This window comes from Pongo pygmaeus, chromosome 6 (assembly GCF_028885625.2).
Source record: "Pongo pygmaeus isolate AG05252 chromosome 6, NHGRI_mPonPyg2-v2.0_pri, whole genome shotgun sequence".
Lineage (NCBI taxonomy): Eukaryota > Metazoa > Chordata > Mammalia > Primates > Hominidae > Pongo > Pongo pygmaeus.
The window spans coordinates 33,719,468-33,736,472 of NC_072379.2; the positions used below are offsets into that span (position 1 = coordinate 33,719,468).

The 17,005-nt window shown below is 36.3% G+C and overlaps 1 pseudogene; it reads right to left on the reverse strand.

The window, feature by feature from the left end:
- Positions 1-298: 298 nt before the first annotated feature.
- The window catches only part of LOC129041511 (ribosome-binding protein 1-like), a 43,117-nt pseudogene continuing 26,410 nt past the window's right edge, over positions 299-17,005 (reverse strand).

Sequence of the window (17,005 nt, forward strand, 5' to 3'; positions counted from 1 at the left end):
TTTCAATTGCATCAACGGACAGACCCCAGAGCTCCTGGCCTCCCACACACACCGCAAGGGCTGTCAGAGACAAGGAGGGCTTTGGTGTCACTCAGTGGTGGCCTAGGGCTGTGTCCAGGATCGTGTTTATCAAATGTGACACAGGTTCGTTTACAAATGGGAGCTCTGGAAGGTCTACTTCTGTGGCTCCAAGACACTATCAAGTCTCTAATGGCTTCTCTTAGAGTTACTGAAAGTTGGGCCTGGGTAACGCTGTGTAGGTTGGTTGGTTTATTTGTAAGAAATGTGTACACATTTTGGTAAGTCCAACACTAACTTCTTTTTCCTCAGAGGAGACTCAGACAGAGGTGCCCTCCTTTGAGCTGCTGCCGTCCTCCGTCTTTTCCAGCTGTTCCTGCAGCTTCTTCACTGTGTCCTTCTCCCCTGCCAGCTGCTCCTGGGTCATTTTCAGAAGCTCCTGTAGTTTGGTCGCGGCATGGCCCGGGTCATTCGTTAACTTCTTCTCTTTTTCTAGTCTCTCCTTCAGCTGCACGGCCTCCTCCATTTCTGAAGACTCCAGGATACAGGCTGCACTGAGCTTTTCCAACTCTTCTTGTAACCAACACACTGAGGCCTGAGGAGCCTCAAACTCTGCCGTGAGCTTCTGCAGCTGTGTTTGCTTGTCCTCCAGGATGGCTTCTGTCCGCTCCAGCTGCGTCTTCAGCTGAACGGGGTTGTGCTCGGCTAGGGGGTTTGGGGGTGAGTCTGGGGAGGAAACTGGGGACCCTGCTATGTCACCATCCTCTACATGGCTCTTCATTTCACTCAACTGCTGCCTGAGCAGGGTGAGCACATCCTTCTGTTTCTGGGCTTCACTCTTGGCTGCATCCAGCTGAGATTGAGATTCTAGTAGAAGTTGCCTCAGCAGCACCACTTCCATGGCATAGTTCTGGCACAGCGATGGGGGCTGCCATGTGCTTCTCCAGCTCTGCCTCCAAATTTGAGATGTGCTGCCTCACCTGGTCTGAACTTTCAAGTTCTCCTTTTAGCTTCTCTACAATCTCTTTGAGATGTTTCACGGCCCAGTGACTTCTGGAGTACCTCCTCTGTGGTGCCCACCTTGGCCCTCGACACCTGCTCCTCCTCCTCCAGGATCTTCTGCAGGCCTCTCAGCATCCCCTCCATCTCTGCCAGGATGCTGCCGTGCTGGTCACACCCGGCCTGCAGCGTGCTCGGTGTCTCCTCAGCCTCCCTCAACTTAGAGTCCGGGTCCAAGGAGGGCCGGCAGGAGCTGGCGACTGCTTCAGCAGTCTGGGGCCTTTCTCTTTTAGCTCCTACAGCCACTCAGTGTAATTCTGTTGTGCCAAAATCCACCATAATTTATTGAAAAGCACATTAGTTACTACTGGTCCACACTGTCACATTTGTCCTAAATGGAATACTTATATGGAGGCGTTTATTTCTGGACTTTCTTTGGTTTTATTGGTTTATTTTTGAATCAACAGCACACTAAATTATCAGCTTAAAATAAGTTTTACTATCAAGTGATTAAATTTTCTGTCTGTATTCTTCATGCATGTCTTAACTATTCTTAGTCCTTTATATTTCCAGATAGATTTTAGAATCGGTTTCCAGTTTCTACACATACAAAGAGAGTACTGGACTTTTCTTAGAATGACATTGTATGTACAAATCAATTTTGGGAGAACAAACATCTTTACAATATTGAGTCTTAATAGATTTTACTTTTAAGAGCAGTTTTAGGTTTACAACAAAATTGAGACAAGTTAAAGAAATTGCCCATATACCTCCTGACCCCACATATGCACACTTTCCCCGTTGTCAACATCCCCCACCAGAGGGGTACATTTGTTGCAGCTGATGTGAATCCACACCGAAACATCATTATCATGCAGAGTCAATGGTTTATGTAGGTTTCACTCTTGTAGTCATTCTGTGCGTTTGGACAAACTTATAATGATATATCCATCATTAAAGTATTGTACAAAGTAGCTTCACTGCCCTGAAACTCTTCTGTGCTCCACTTACTCATCTCTCCCTTCCCTTAACTCCTGGCAAGCACTGATTGTTTTACTGTCTCCATAGTTTTCCCTTTTCCAGAATGTCATATAGTCGGAATTTTAAAGTATGTATCCTTTTCAGATTGGCTTCTTTAACTTAGTAGCATGGATCTGAGTTTCTCCCATTTCTTTTCATGGCTTGATAGCTTACTTATTTTAAAATGCCGAGGAACGTTTTATCATTTGAATGTACTGCAGTTTATTTATCCATTTGTCTGCTGAAGGACGTCTTGATTGCTTCCAGCATTTGACAATTATGAATAAAGCTGCTGTAAACATCCTGTGTAGGTTTATGTGTAGATAAATGTTTGCAGCTCCTTTGGGTAGATACCAAGGAGTGTGATTGCTGGATTGCATGGTGAGAATACGTTTAGTGTGAAGTAAAATGAACACACTGGCTGCAGTGAGTGAGCACAGGGTGATTACTCACTGTGGCCAATGAGTTAATTTTTTCCATTATTCCCAGGAGTGAGCAGCTCCAGAGGAATATCCTGTTTGCACCTCTGAGCTAAGACGGTTCCTGTAACCCTGTGTCTGGAGCTGAGGTAACATGGCAGAAAACTCCTCCCAGTAGCCTCCTGAAAGGCATCCAACAGACTTCTGGTTTGGGGTTGGAAAATTCCAAACCAATCAGGACTGAATGAATTTGAGTCATTTATTTGCATATACAGACCTGATTGAGAGCTGGGGCAGGAACTTTCCCTATTTAAGCCAGACACCCTCTTTATCTCCAGAGTGCACTTTTGTTGTACTTTGGAGACTGCATCTCTCTGATCAGCAGATTTATCATTATTATTAGAAAATAAAACACTTCTTTATTTTTCCTCTGCAAACCTCATAGTCTTTTGTTAACATTAGTTTTATAAGAAACTTCCAAATTGTCTTCTAAAGAGGTCATGCCATTTTGTATTCCCACCTGCACTGAATGAAAGTTCCTGTTGCTCCATATCCTCATCAGAACTTGGTGTGGTCAGTGTTCTGGATTTCGGCCTTTCTAATAGGTGCGTAGTGGTATCTCATTTTTACTTTAATTTCCACATCCCTGATGCCATATGATGTGATGTGAAACATCTTTTCCTACGTTTATTTTCCATCTGTATATCTGCTTTGGTGTGGTGTATAATATTGAACCTTTTAATCAATGAAATTTGATATGTATATTAGGTTTAATTTAGTTTCTAGCCATATATTTTTATAGCTTTTTGAGTGGAATCTTGTCCATGTTTTATATATCTGTTCCTGGAAAGATGTTTCTGAAACTATTATAAATGGCATTGTTTAAGATATTTTCTATTGTTTTGTACTTCTATATCGATATAAATGTGATTTTTATGTATAGACCTGATATACATAAATTGATATGTGTATAATAAACATTACATATATTTTATTATATATTATCTTATATATTTTATATGTTATATATAATCTTTTTCTTTTGGGAAATTGGCCCTAATATTTTAAATCTTTTGAGCTAGTTTAAATTATGCACAAAACTCTTGATAGATTTTTGTCAATCTACTAATATGGTAGTTGTGTCAATAGAGGACACAGGAAAAAAAACATGGTCACATATGTTTGATAACATTATGGCATAAATGCCCTATAACAATCATAAAGAATTTTTATGTGATCATATTTTAATTACTTTAATATTATTTAATATTTAACATTGAATTATTTTAATATTTTACTATCTTCCCAATGTAGCCTTATGTTTTGTTATTATTTTTGTTATGATCACATAAAAATTCTTAAGAGTTCTTAAAACATTATGTTTAGAAAAGTTGGAAAAAAGCTCAATTCTCCTAAGGTGTCAATAGGTAATATTTTGCTATATTTGTTCTCTGAGTAGATAGGTAGAAAGATAGAATTATTTTTGTCAAAATTGTTTAGAAAGAATTCTCAAAAAACTGTTAAGAACAAGTATCTCCTCCTACTTAGCCACGTGATGACTTTTACACCTAAGTATGTTAGCATTAATTACATCACCTAATATAGCTTCATGTGTTCCAAAAACGTTTTAGGACTGTTTTTTTTTAGCCAACACTCAATATTGGTTCATTCGTTTCGTTGGGTTTCCATGATTTTTATGCTTTTTTAAAAGTCTAAAATGGGTTACTCCAACTGTTTTTTTTCCTTTTTCCTGACATTGGAAAAGTATGCAGAAATGTTTATCTGTAGAATGCCCTATGTTCTAGATTTGTCTGTGATTAGATGCAGCTGAAAAATATTTGGAAACACTAAAAATGAAGTGATATTATATAGTTTTTATCCAATCCCATCAGGAAGCACATTGGATGAAGTCACTCGTCTAAAATTTATGTACGGATTATTTTGTCAATAGGTAAATATATATTCTGTGTAATAGGATACCATTGTTTCATTTTCAATCCTGTTGTGCTACTTTTTGTGACTTATTATATTTTTCAGGACCGTCCAATAATTGTAAGGAACATTATTTTGCTCTCAACAGAAATATATTGAAATTTTTAACATAACGTGTTTACTCTTTTTTTTGGTATATTAAATATTTCTTTCTACCATCCTAGTTTTGCAGACAGTTTTATTAACACCTATTGAGATAACCATATCACTTGTGGTGGGGTGCGATGGCTCACATCTGTAATCCCAGCACTTTGAGAGGCCGAGGTAGGCAGACCTCATGTGAGGTCAGGAGTTGGAGACCAGCCTGGCCAACATGATGAAACCCCGTCTCTGAAAGTACAAAAATTAGCCGGGTGTGGTGGCGGGCTTCTGTAGTCCCAGCTACTCAGCAGGCTGAGGCAGGAGAATCCCTTGAACCAGGGAGGTGGAGGTTACAGCAAGCCTAGATGGCGCCACTGCACTCCAGCCTGGGCAACAGACTGTGTCTAAAAAAAAAACCAAAAAACTTGTATCACCTGTTTCCCTTTGTTTTGTTACACTAATATCCTGCAGCTGAGCTAGAATCCCTAAAGCCAAATGAACTTGATTATAATGCAGTATTCTTTTCATTGATATATTGATTCTGTTTGCTTTTTTTATGTTTTTATCCAAGTCCATAAAAGAGCCAGAAATAGAAATATTCTTTCTTGTATTCATGTCTGATTTTAGTATCAAGTTCTCTTTTTCCTCAGAAAATAAATTAGAATGTCTTTTTTTTCTAGTTTATGAAAGGTTTTGCCTAAGATTTGTGTTATTTCTGTTTTAAATATTTAATAAGATTCATCTGTGCTTTACATTTTGAGTAATGTTATTTAATTATGGTTTGAATTTTAATGTTTTATGTTAAAAAAGGAAATACAAATTTTTCATTTATATTTTTTGTTTCTTATTATAATTTTTTCTAGCAATTTTGTATTTTATCTAAGATTTTGAATTTATGAGCATAAAGTAGACCACAGTATTCTCTTCTAATTTCTATGTCATTAATATCCATGGTGATGTTCTGTTTTTTATGTCTTATATTGTGTACTTTTGTGTGTGCTGTCTCTGATATTCTCAGGTGTTATAAATTTTATTAGTGTTTTCAAAGAACAAATTTTTATCTTTATTGATGCCTTTATTATAGACTTGTTTCTCATTTCATTATTATTATTCTTACGATGGTGACCAGCTTTCCACTTAGGAACGTAAGACAGGGGAACAAAAGAGAACAGGATGCACAGGTAAATATGAATTCAGGTATGCCTTTTTTTTTTTAGTATCAGTATATTCCCTTCCAATATTTGACACTTGCTTACACTAATATATATGTTTATCTGAAATTCAATTGGACCAGAATAGCCTGTGTTTTATTTGGCAACCCTATTAATACTACTTCTTGTAGATTTAATGCCCTGATTGTTGATTTTTGTTTCTTTGGGTAGATATTTATTTACTTCTAGGCTTTGATTTTTTTTACATTTGCATTTAAGGCTATAAATTAACTCTCGGCATAGTTTAGATGGAACACTCGATTTTTAGCCTGTCTTAATTTCATTACCATTGTGTTTAAAATATTTTCTACTTACTTTGTAAATATGTTTACAAAATGACTGATGAAAGCTCATTCTTTACAACACATACTATGGGAAACTACTGAAATATCCATCAACAATAGAATACCTAAAGGTCTGTTATTTGTACAATATAATACTAAAGAACAATTTTAAAAGAAGAAACTACTGATAAATTTAACAACTGGGATGGATCTCAAAGGCATTAAAAGTAACTACAGGGTTATACTATTCTGGCTGAGGTGCCATTGGCTGGAAAAGCACAGGGCAAACTTTTCTGAGGAGATAAAAATGTTCTATATTGTAATCTCAGTGATTGTTCTAGAAATATATGTAAAAATTTTAAGAGACACATGCTTACAATTTGTACTCTTACTACTTGAAAATTATATTTCTTTTTTAAAGGCAATGAACAAAAAAGAGATTGGTTATGATTAAAACTGCAAAAGGATTTGCATCACCAATTACTGGTGTGGAAGAGAAACCTATCACATTAAAAATACCAGATCTTAGTTGTCGCTAAACAGCTTACTTAACACTATACATCACAACAAAAGAAGTGTTAAATTCAGGTAAGCTTATTTAATAATTATAATTATGAGACACTTTAATATTTTATTTTACTATCTTCCCAATATAGCCTTATGTTTTGTTATTATATAATCAATATTACATGTAAAGAATCAAAACTGAAAATAACATAAACAATTTGTCAATGAATACAAGGTTGGAAAAGAAAATAATAGAGATTTAATTCCATATTACTGAGTTTAATTCTAAGACTAATTCATTTATTTCACAAGCATTGATTGAGCATTTAGTACACCATGGTCCACATCAGAAAATGAGATTTCAGTTTTGAACAGACAACAATCTATGGGTGATGTTCCTTAAACTTAAAGCTTATAAATAGTTCCAATAATATTTAATATAATAGAAAACACACAAATGGGAAAAATGAGGGGAGGCCCTTCTTTTACTTTCATTCACACTTTTAATAATTGCTCTGCAGAAAATTTAAAGAATAAACTTCACACTAAATCTACAATGTCTCCAACTTACTAAAACTCAAAAGTCAAAAATTATCCCCAAGTTCTGCCATATTACTTTCTTACTGAGTCAAATTTTGATCCATTAAACACTTTTTCAAGTAGCCTCTCATTTTAAAAAGAAAAGAAAAAAGATTTGTCAATGTGGGCTTGTGATAGGTGACATCACTCTGGTGTTCTAATCAATAATTGCACTGTTGAGTTATCTCCCCCATTCTGAGTTTAATTATCCAGCTTTTCTGACTCATTTCTTTAGACCTTCAACTCCAGCATACTTAATTGACTATCAGTGACTTACACCCTAAGCCTTATTATTACCAGGAATTAATCCACCTCTGAGTTTTTTGAACTCTATGATTCTCTTAACTGGCCGATATATATTCTTTCATATCTCTCTCCCTTTTATTTCATTCTGCACTTGTTAGACAGTTATCCCATCAGATCATCTTCTCTTCTCTCCTGTGTTCTGAGTCCACTCAAGGTTTTATTTTTGCACCCATACCCATAATAGAATTAGAGGTTTACCAATTTAATTGTGCCCTAAGTTTATGTCTTTCATTGTTCTTTGTCCACAAAGAACAAGAGACATATCTCACTCACAATTATTTAACAATATTTTATCTTTCTTATTATTTTGCTGCTCAGCCTAAGCTGTTGTTGCCATAATTGTGATGACTAGCTTCACCACAATTTCGTGCTAAGCAACTTTGGCCAGGGTCTTAGAGATACCAATGATTTTCCTCATCTCTGATTGACTCATTATAACTCTTCTTTTAGCAGCTGTTCAAAATATTTTCCACTGCCTTCATATCCCCAACCTACTTCCACACTCCACTCTTGGGTGAAGGCTCTGGTTCCTTTGTCATTCTGGAGATAAATGACATTCTGCAATCTACCATCTGTATGATGTTTCTAAAATAAAAACAAAATCCATCATATCACTCTCCAGTGCCATTATCTGGCTTCAGCTTATCTTCCCAGCTGACATTTTTTAGACACTCATGGATTCTACTTTTTTTTTTAACTTCTTCAATGTCTCAACTTATCCTTGCTTTCTCATACTTCCTTGCCTCTGCCTACCCTCTGCCTAGAATTTTATTTGCCCTTTTCTTCATTTCTCTCTCTTCTGAATGCATTTTAAGACTCACCTTCTTTGGACTCCTTCCCCAAGCTAGTTTAAGGGCAGCTCACTATAACACCAGCCCTTTTGTTCCAAAACCACCTTGAACATATACATCTCTTACATTTCTGTCGAATGTGCTTTAAGCAGCTTGAGAGCCAAGACTAGTATCCATTTAATAACTTTTTTCTCCAAGCTAGTCACACTGCCTAACATATGATAAGATGCCTAGTAGATTGTTACAAATATATTTTCAAAAATAAATATTCTGAACGTTACTGACAGCCACCTTGAAATTTCTGGATTGTTTTACAGAATATCTCATTTCTTTTATTTCTGTTACATTTATCTTTTTTTTTCTTTTTTTATCCATTTCCTTTTTATCCCGCATGCGTTTTTCCCTCTTTCTCATTGGTAGAAATGGAAAATCTTTAATCATTGCTATAGCAGTGCAATTTGCTTTTGAAATTCAATCCTCTTCCACCTCTGGAATAATGTACCGTATCATTCTACTTTATATTTTTTGTCTAAAAATATTTTCCCTTCTTTTCATTTTGAGAAAACGTATTTTCTTAACACTGCTTCCAGGTAAAATTATCTTTCCCATGCTTTCCTTTCAAATATCTCTGCACTGCCCCCACAATTCTTTTTTTGAGATGGCATCTTGCTCTGCTGCCCAGGCTACACTGCAGTGGTGCGATCTCGGCTCACTGCAAGCTCCACCTCCCGAGTTCACGCCATTCTCCTGCCTCAGCCTCTCGAGTAGCTGGGACTACAGACACCCGCCACCATGCCCGGCTAATTTTTTTGTATTTTTAGTAGAGACGGGGTTTCACCGTGTTAGCCAGGGTGGTCTGGATCTCCTGACCTCGTGATCCGCCCGCTTCGGCCTCCCAAAGTGCTGGGATTACAGGCGTGAACTACAGCGCCCGGCCCTGCCCCCACAATTCTAAACTCTCCCTGTACATCCCTTTTCATTACTAATTTGATCTTTAACTAATGACAATCTCATTTCTGCCATTACTCTTCTAGTGAGATTGCTTTCCTTATTTGTGGTTCAAAACACGCTCTGCAGCCATGATCCTCAAGCTCTCTATTCTTAACAAACTGTAAGCCCAAGTGTTCTTAGTTAAAGAGATCCTCCACCCAACTGTTAGAATGAGCCATAGACTGGCGTTCTGTTCACTGCCTTTGTCTTCTCCTTTCTACATGTTTTATTCTTTGAACGCATCACCTGGTGACCATTTAAATTTAAATGTCCTGCTAGCAATTACAGTCATGTGCTGCCTGACAACATTTTGTCACATACATGATGATGGTCCCATAAGATTATGATACATACTTTTACTGTACCTTTTCCATGATTAGGTATGTTTAGACACACAACTACTTTGCATTGTGTTACAATTGCTGTACTAGTTTGTACCCTGGGAGCAATAGGTTGTAGGATACAGCCTACGTGTGTTGCATGCTCTTGCATCTATGGTTATGTAAGTACACTCCATGGTGTTCACACAATGATGAAATTGCTTAATGATATATTTCCTAGAACATATTCCTGTCATTAAACATTGACTGTGTATTCAGAGCACAGGGTCTATCTTCCTGGACAACATGCAAATGTAGATTCTGAGCCATTTTGATAAAAATAGGTTTAGTGTGGTTGCCATTGAATTAAAATTATGTGGGGACCAGCTGCACTTTGGGCCACAGGCTACTCAATTCTCCAGAGTGTTACTCAGCCTTACATACCTTACCCACAGCCTCTTCACTGCTACTGAACCCAGCCTTCCAAAAACACAGTCATGCTCCTGGGGAAAATTTGGGATTGAGCTCCTGTGAGCCTCTGGTCACTACATTTTTATCAACTAATCAAGATATTATCTTGCTCTTTGTGTTTTTCTGTTTACAGACACCTTATCTAATATATATTGATAATTCATTAACACTGGACTTACAGCCAACAGTCCTATGAGTTATACTTAAATGAAGTGTTTTCTAACACAGGAATTTTCTCCATAAGGCACATCACAGCCTTCTTGCACTTAGGAACATTAGACAACACTTCAGCACTATACATAGGAACATTTTAAATGGGAAAATGACCAAGAAGAAGCACAAAAATTTAAAAATGTGACACTAAATGGACTTGAAGCAGACACTTGTTGGTTTGTTTATTATTCTTATTTATTTTTTATTTTTGAGATGGAGTCTCCCTCTGTCACCCAGGCTGGAGTGCAGTGGCGCAGTCTTGGCTCACTGCAACATTCACCCCCTGGATTCAAGCAATTCTCCTGCCTCAGCCTCCCAAGTAGCTGGGATTACAGATGCCCACCACCATGCCCAGCTAATTTTTTTGCATTTTTTTTTTAGTAGAAACGGGGTTTCACCATGTTGGCAAGGCTGGTTTCAAACTCCTGACCTGAAATGATCTGCCTGCCTCGGCCTCCCAAAGTGTTGGGATTACAGGTGTGAGCAGCTGCGCCTGGCATAGATGCTTGTTTATAGTATGAAAGTTGAGACAAGAACACAGTGTTCACTTTGTTCAGGCTCAGCTGAGAATGTGCATATTGAATGGCTCCAAATTTTTCACTCCTCTGCACATGTTCACAAATGACCTCAAAAGCACTGAAAATATTGATCTTGGAGTAACAACTCAATTTCAGCAAGTGGGTGGATTTACACATAAAATTCATGAATAATGAGGACATACTTTATGTATAGTTCTGTGGCTTCTTTATTGACTTGCACTCATTTAACAGCTGCTTAACTATTTAGAAACATTTTACAATAAAATTATTCCTACCTCCCTCAGGACACTCTCTTCCTTTCCTTGGCTAATTCTCCGCATATCTACAGTATCTCAAGCCAGATCCTGACTTTTGCTCGTGCTAAACCACAATTTTCACAATGTCATGTCCCTTGTATGCAATTTGTACAGTGATAGACATTGTTTACAAATTGAAGAGGCCCTCATCTTTCCCCAAAGATGCTTTACTTGCCCTCTGCCTGGTAGAAAGATTAGGCTAGATAGAACTAATTTAAGGTTGTGCTGCAATTCTGGTAAAAGGTTTTTGTTTGTTTGGTTTTTGTCTTTTTTTTTTTTTTTTTTTTTCACCTGTGCCTCCGCTCCTGCTATTGTGTGGCTTCCTCAATTTTCCAACTGAGAGCATGGGGTGCTTCCAGTCCTTAACCCCACTACTGTACATCCCAAACTCTGATATTTGTTTCCCCAGTACCACAAGACTGCTATAAATTCCAGTGTTCTTTAGATTTTTCTGCTTTGCTTTTTATCATCCTATGCCATCCAGTTTTAAATTTTGGCAAGTAGCAAGTGATGATTGGACTGATTTCTCTGTCTTTCTCTTCCAAAATCACTAAATTTGTCTGTGAAGCCTCCTAGACTGCCAAAATTTTAGTTGGTTTCTTTGTTTCAGAAAGATGAACTTCTAACTATATGTTTTGCCTGGATTTATATGCTCAGAATTAGAAAATATACTCAGGGAAAATGGCTACAAAATATAGCCTCATCTCTCCCCAGGTCTCAAAGATCTTGGTCCCTCAAGGCTCCAAAAGCTTCAGCAGGTCCCCACTGCCTTCTAGTATATATATATAACATTATGTTTAGGTCTTAGCAGAAATATTTTCCCACAACTAATTAATTCATAATAGCCACAGGTAGACCTCTCAATGAATTTTCCCCAAGAACTCTGTGTCTTCTTCCTACTGCTTGTCTATTCATGGTTGGCCATCTCCATTTTTCTGCTGGTTGACTATTAGATTTTAATAATAGGGCAATGTGAACCTTCATGAATTTCCATACTGAAAACTGATTTTTCTTTCTTTGGTGCTTTTGTCTTCTCTGCGATATCTTGACCTGCATAATTTATTAGGAGTACTAATATTCAGGTGTCATGAGAGCCATTGGTTTCTACGTCCTTTTAATGTTACCTACCTATATCTTTTTCACTGTGAATAAGACCTCTTTATTATTCATTTTCCATGCCCTTACCTTACATGATGATGTGTGGACACCTGCAAGTAGAATGAAAGTAAAATATGCATTTGTTTGATATAAATTAATTCAATGCATAAGTTAAGTATGATTAGGTCTTTTTTTTTTTTGAGACGCAGTCTTGCTATGTCACCCACGCTGGAGTGCAGTGGCGTGATCTCAGCTCACTGCAAGCTCTGCCTCCTGGGTTCACCCCATTCTCCTGCCTCAGCCTCCCGAGTAGCTGGGACTGCAGGTGCCTGCCACCGTGCCCGGCTAATTTTTTGTATTTTTTAGTAGAGATGGGGTTTCACCATGTTAGCCAGGATGATCTCAATCTCCTGACCCCATGATCCGCTTCTAAGAAGGCTCTCTTTCAGTGGAACAACTCTGTATTGGATTTTTTTCTTAATAATAATATTTGTAATACGTTTTAGACACTGCTGACATGCAAATTTACCTTTGCAGAGTAACAAGTTGAAATTCATTTTTTTGTTTCTTATTTTGAATGAGTTTATCAGATTTTTGTTTTATAGAAAGAGGAAATTTTTCAATATAGTTATATTTAAGCTTACAAATGAAGAAAGGGTGATTTTATTTGTTTTGTTTTTTCTTTCTATGCTTGTTGAGATGTTTTTCCAGAAAATATTAAGAGAATCAAAAAGTAAGCAAAAACAAGGAGAAAATAATTTCAAATCACACATTTGAGAAAGGATTTGTATCAAAATATGCAAGAAGTCTTAAATATTAACAATTAAAATCAAACAGCCCAATTACATAATGAAGAAAAATTATAAATAGACTGAATGAATATAAAGATGAAACTTAAAATGACTTGTCATTAGGGAATGGCAAAATAAAACCATAACGAGAAACCCCTACAATCTATTATAATGCCTACAATCTAAAAAAAAAAAACAACTGACACTACCAACTGCTGTGGAGAATTCAGGGCAATAGGAACTCTAATTCTTTTCTGGTGGAAATGCAGAATGGGACAGTCACTTTGGAAGGCAGGGAGTTTCTAAAAACATTAAACATAGTCTTACCATGGTATCCAGCAGTTGAACTCCCATATATTTACCCAACTGATTTCAAAACCTATTTCCACACCCAAGCCTGTATATGAATTTTTACAGTAGCTTTATTTATAATTGCCAAAACTTCGAAACAATCAAGATAGTCTTCAAGAGGTGAATGGGCCTGGTACAGTGGCTCACGCCTGTAATCCCAGCACTTTGGTAGGCCAAGATGGGCAGATCACTTGAGGCTAAGAGTTCAAGACCAGCCTGGCCAACATGGCAAAACTCCCTCTCTACAAAAAATACAAAAATTAGCCAGGCATGCTGGCCCATGTCTGTAAGCCCAGCTACTCAGGAAGATGAGGCATGAGAATTGCTTGAACCCTAGAGGTGGAGGTTGCAGTGAGCCAAGATTGCACCACTGCACTCCAGCCTGGGTGACAGAACAAGACACTGTCTTTAAAAAAAAAAAGAGAGAGAGAAATGGATAAACAATTTTCTTACAAATATATGATGGAATATTATTCGTCAATAAAAAGGAATGAGCTATCAAGTCCTGAAAATTAGTAGATGAATCGTAAATGCACATTATTAAGTGAAAAAAAAATCTGAAAAGGCTATGTACCATATACCAATTATATGGTATTCTGAAAAAATAAAAATTATAGAGACAATAAGATCAGTGGTTTCCAGAGACTAAGGCAGAGAAGTATTGAATGAGTGAATGACGGTAGTTTTAGGGTTATGAAACTATTCTCAGTTTTTGATGAGCCCAGTAATGGTGGGCTCATGACACCAAGTATTTCCTAAGTGCTCATAGCACAAAATGTGTATATTAATGTATACAGTTAAATATTTTCACAGAGCAGAAGTTTTTAATTGTATTGTAGTCTATATTATTATTATTATATTTTTCTTTTTGGATTGTGCTGTTAAGAACTCCCGCCTAGTTCAAAGTCACGTAGAATGTTTTCACTTACTTTTTCTCCTATAAGATTTACAGTTTTGCATTATATATTTAGGTCTATGGTCTTTTTTGACTTAATTTTGATGTAAGGTTGTGTAAGGTTTGTGTCTGATTATATTATTTTGGATATACAGATCCAGCTGTTTCAATACTGTTTTTTGAAAAGACTATTATTTTTTCTATTAAATTACCTTCCCTCCCTTTTCAAAGATTGCTTCACTGGGTTTGTGTGGTTTCATTTTTGTATTATATGTTCTGTTATATTTATTTATGTATCTGTTTTTCACCAGTACCACATGACTCAATTACAGTAGCTTTATAATTTGTCTTGAATTAGGGTGGTGACAGTCTTTCAACTTTGTTCTTCTTCAGTATTGTATTGGCAAATCTGAGTCTTGTGACTTCCCATATAAATTTAACAATTAGTGTGTCAATATCCACAAAACAACTGGCTGAGATACTGAGTGGGAAGGCATAGAATCTATATATCAACTTGAGAAGAGTTGACATCTTAATAATACTTAGTGTCCCTGTCAATGAGCAAACAATATCTCTCACATAACTGAATTTCTTTGTTTTCTTTCATCAGAGTATTGTAGTTTTATACATATGGATTCTATACAAATTTTTGTTTATTTAATTCTAGGCATTTAATTTTTGGAGCTATATTAAATGGTACTTTTAATTTCAAATGTCAATTATTCATTGTTGTTATATTTGAAAGCAATTAACTTTTGCATATTAACCTTGCATCCTATGACCTTGCTATAATCACTTATAAGTTCTAGCAATTTTTTGTGAATTCTTTGGGATTTTCTGGATAGATGATTATAATTATAACCATAATTAGATCATCTGAGAACAAAGACAAGTTTTCTTTCTAATTAGCATAACTTTCATGCCCTCTGTTTTTCTTATTGCATGCACTGAGACTTCGAGAACAATGTTGGAGAGATGTGGTGAGATAGGCATGTCTACTGATAACACATTCCCTGAATTTTTACTTTTCTGAGAAAGTTTTTATTTCTTCTTCACTTTTGAAGAATAATAACAGTAGAGAATTCTAAATTGGCATCTTGGGTTTTTTGTGTTTTTTTCTTTTCTCATTCAACAATTTTTAGTATTTCACTTCACTTTCTTCTGACTTGTGTGGTTTCAGATGGGAAGTCATATATAACTCTTATTCCTGTTCTTCTATGGAGGAACTGCCTCATTCTCCCCATGTGACTTCCTTCAACACTTTCTCTTTGTCCTTTGTTTCATGCAGTTTGACTATGATATGCCTAGATGAAGACTTTTTGGTTTTTCACCCTGCATGGTTTTCACTGTGCCTCCTGGATCCGTGGTTTATTGTATGTCATTTATTTTAAAAAATTCTCAGTCATTATTAATTCAAATATTCCTTTTGTTTCTTTATTCTTTTTCTACTATTCCTATTATATGCATTTATAGCTTTTGTAATTATCCCTCAGTTTGGGGTGTTCTGGTATATTTTTAAATTTTTTGGTTTCTGTATTTCAATTTGGGAAGTTTCTATTACATATGTTCAGACTCAGTGATTTTTCCTCAGCTGTGTCCAGTCTAAGAATGAGTCCATTATAGAAAGTCTTTTTCTCTACTACAGTGTTTTTGTTATCTGGCATTTTCTTTTGTTTGTTTCTTAAATTTTCCATCTGTATGCACGTTACCCATATGTTCTTGTGTATTGATGACTTTTTCATTAGACTCCTTAATATATTATTCTAAGTTATTTTAAATTCCTGGTCTAATATTTCCAGAGTCTCTTCCATACCTGATGCTGGTTCTGATGCTTGCTTGTCTCTCCAGCCTGTGTGTTTTCTTGCCTTTCAGCTTTGCAGTGTGTGTTGAAAGCCAGACACAATGTGTCAGGTCATTAGGGTTTGAATGTGATACTTTCTGTACCTCGGACTAGGAGTTGGTCTGAGTTGAATGTCTGCTCTAACTGCAAGTGACAGACGTTTTATTTTACTATAGTGTTTTTTTTTTAATTGTTCTCCACTTATGTGAGATACAATACTAGAAGATATTGGAATTGCCTAATTGATGTTCTTCCAGCTCAGATAAGGTTCTGGTAAAATGGTTTCTCTACAGAGAAGGTTTCTGTTATTGAGAATGCTCTGAGCGTATTTCAGAATGTTTTTTTCTCCCCTTCCTGCCCAAAACACAAGTGGATTTTTGTCTATTCTTCATTGAGTAAGGCTGTGAGAACTACGTTTGGTAAAACTCATGAAAATGTGGGGCCTCAGTCTAGACCCTCAGAGAGTTTTTACCTCAAGCTAATCCACATTCAGTTGGCAATAATTCATCACAATTATCATTCTTTTTTCCTATCACTTATTGGTTTTAGCATATTTTTATTCACTGCTGGAAGCAGATCTTCACTATACTTCTCTGTGTTCATCTGTCTCTCCAGACTTTGGAATGGCAGTTTGTCTTATGACCTCGATTTCTGATGGATATGAGAAGTCATTGATTTTCAGTTCGCTCAGCTCTTTCCTTATTTGAGGTCAGGAGTGATGCCTTTTAATCTCTTTATATCTTGAAGCTAATATGAAGTTTCTTCTTCATATTTGAAGGATTATTTCAGTGGATATATAATTTTTATGTTGGTGGCTTTATTTTCTTTCGATGCTTCAAATATTTCATTTCATTCACTTCCTGGTTGAATGGTTTCAGAGGATAATTTTATTCTAGTTCATATCTTTTTTCTTCTATAGCTAAGGTGTTTGCTTCTCTAACTTTCTGGTTTCTTTCAAGATTTTCTCTTTTTCTGTATTTTGTTTTCTGCAGTT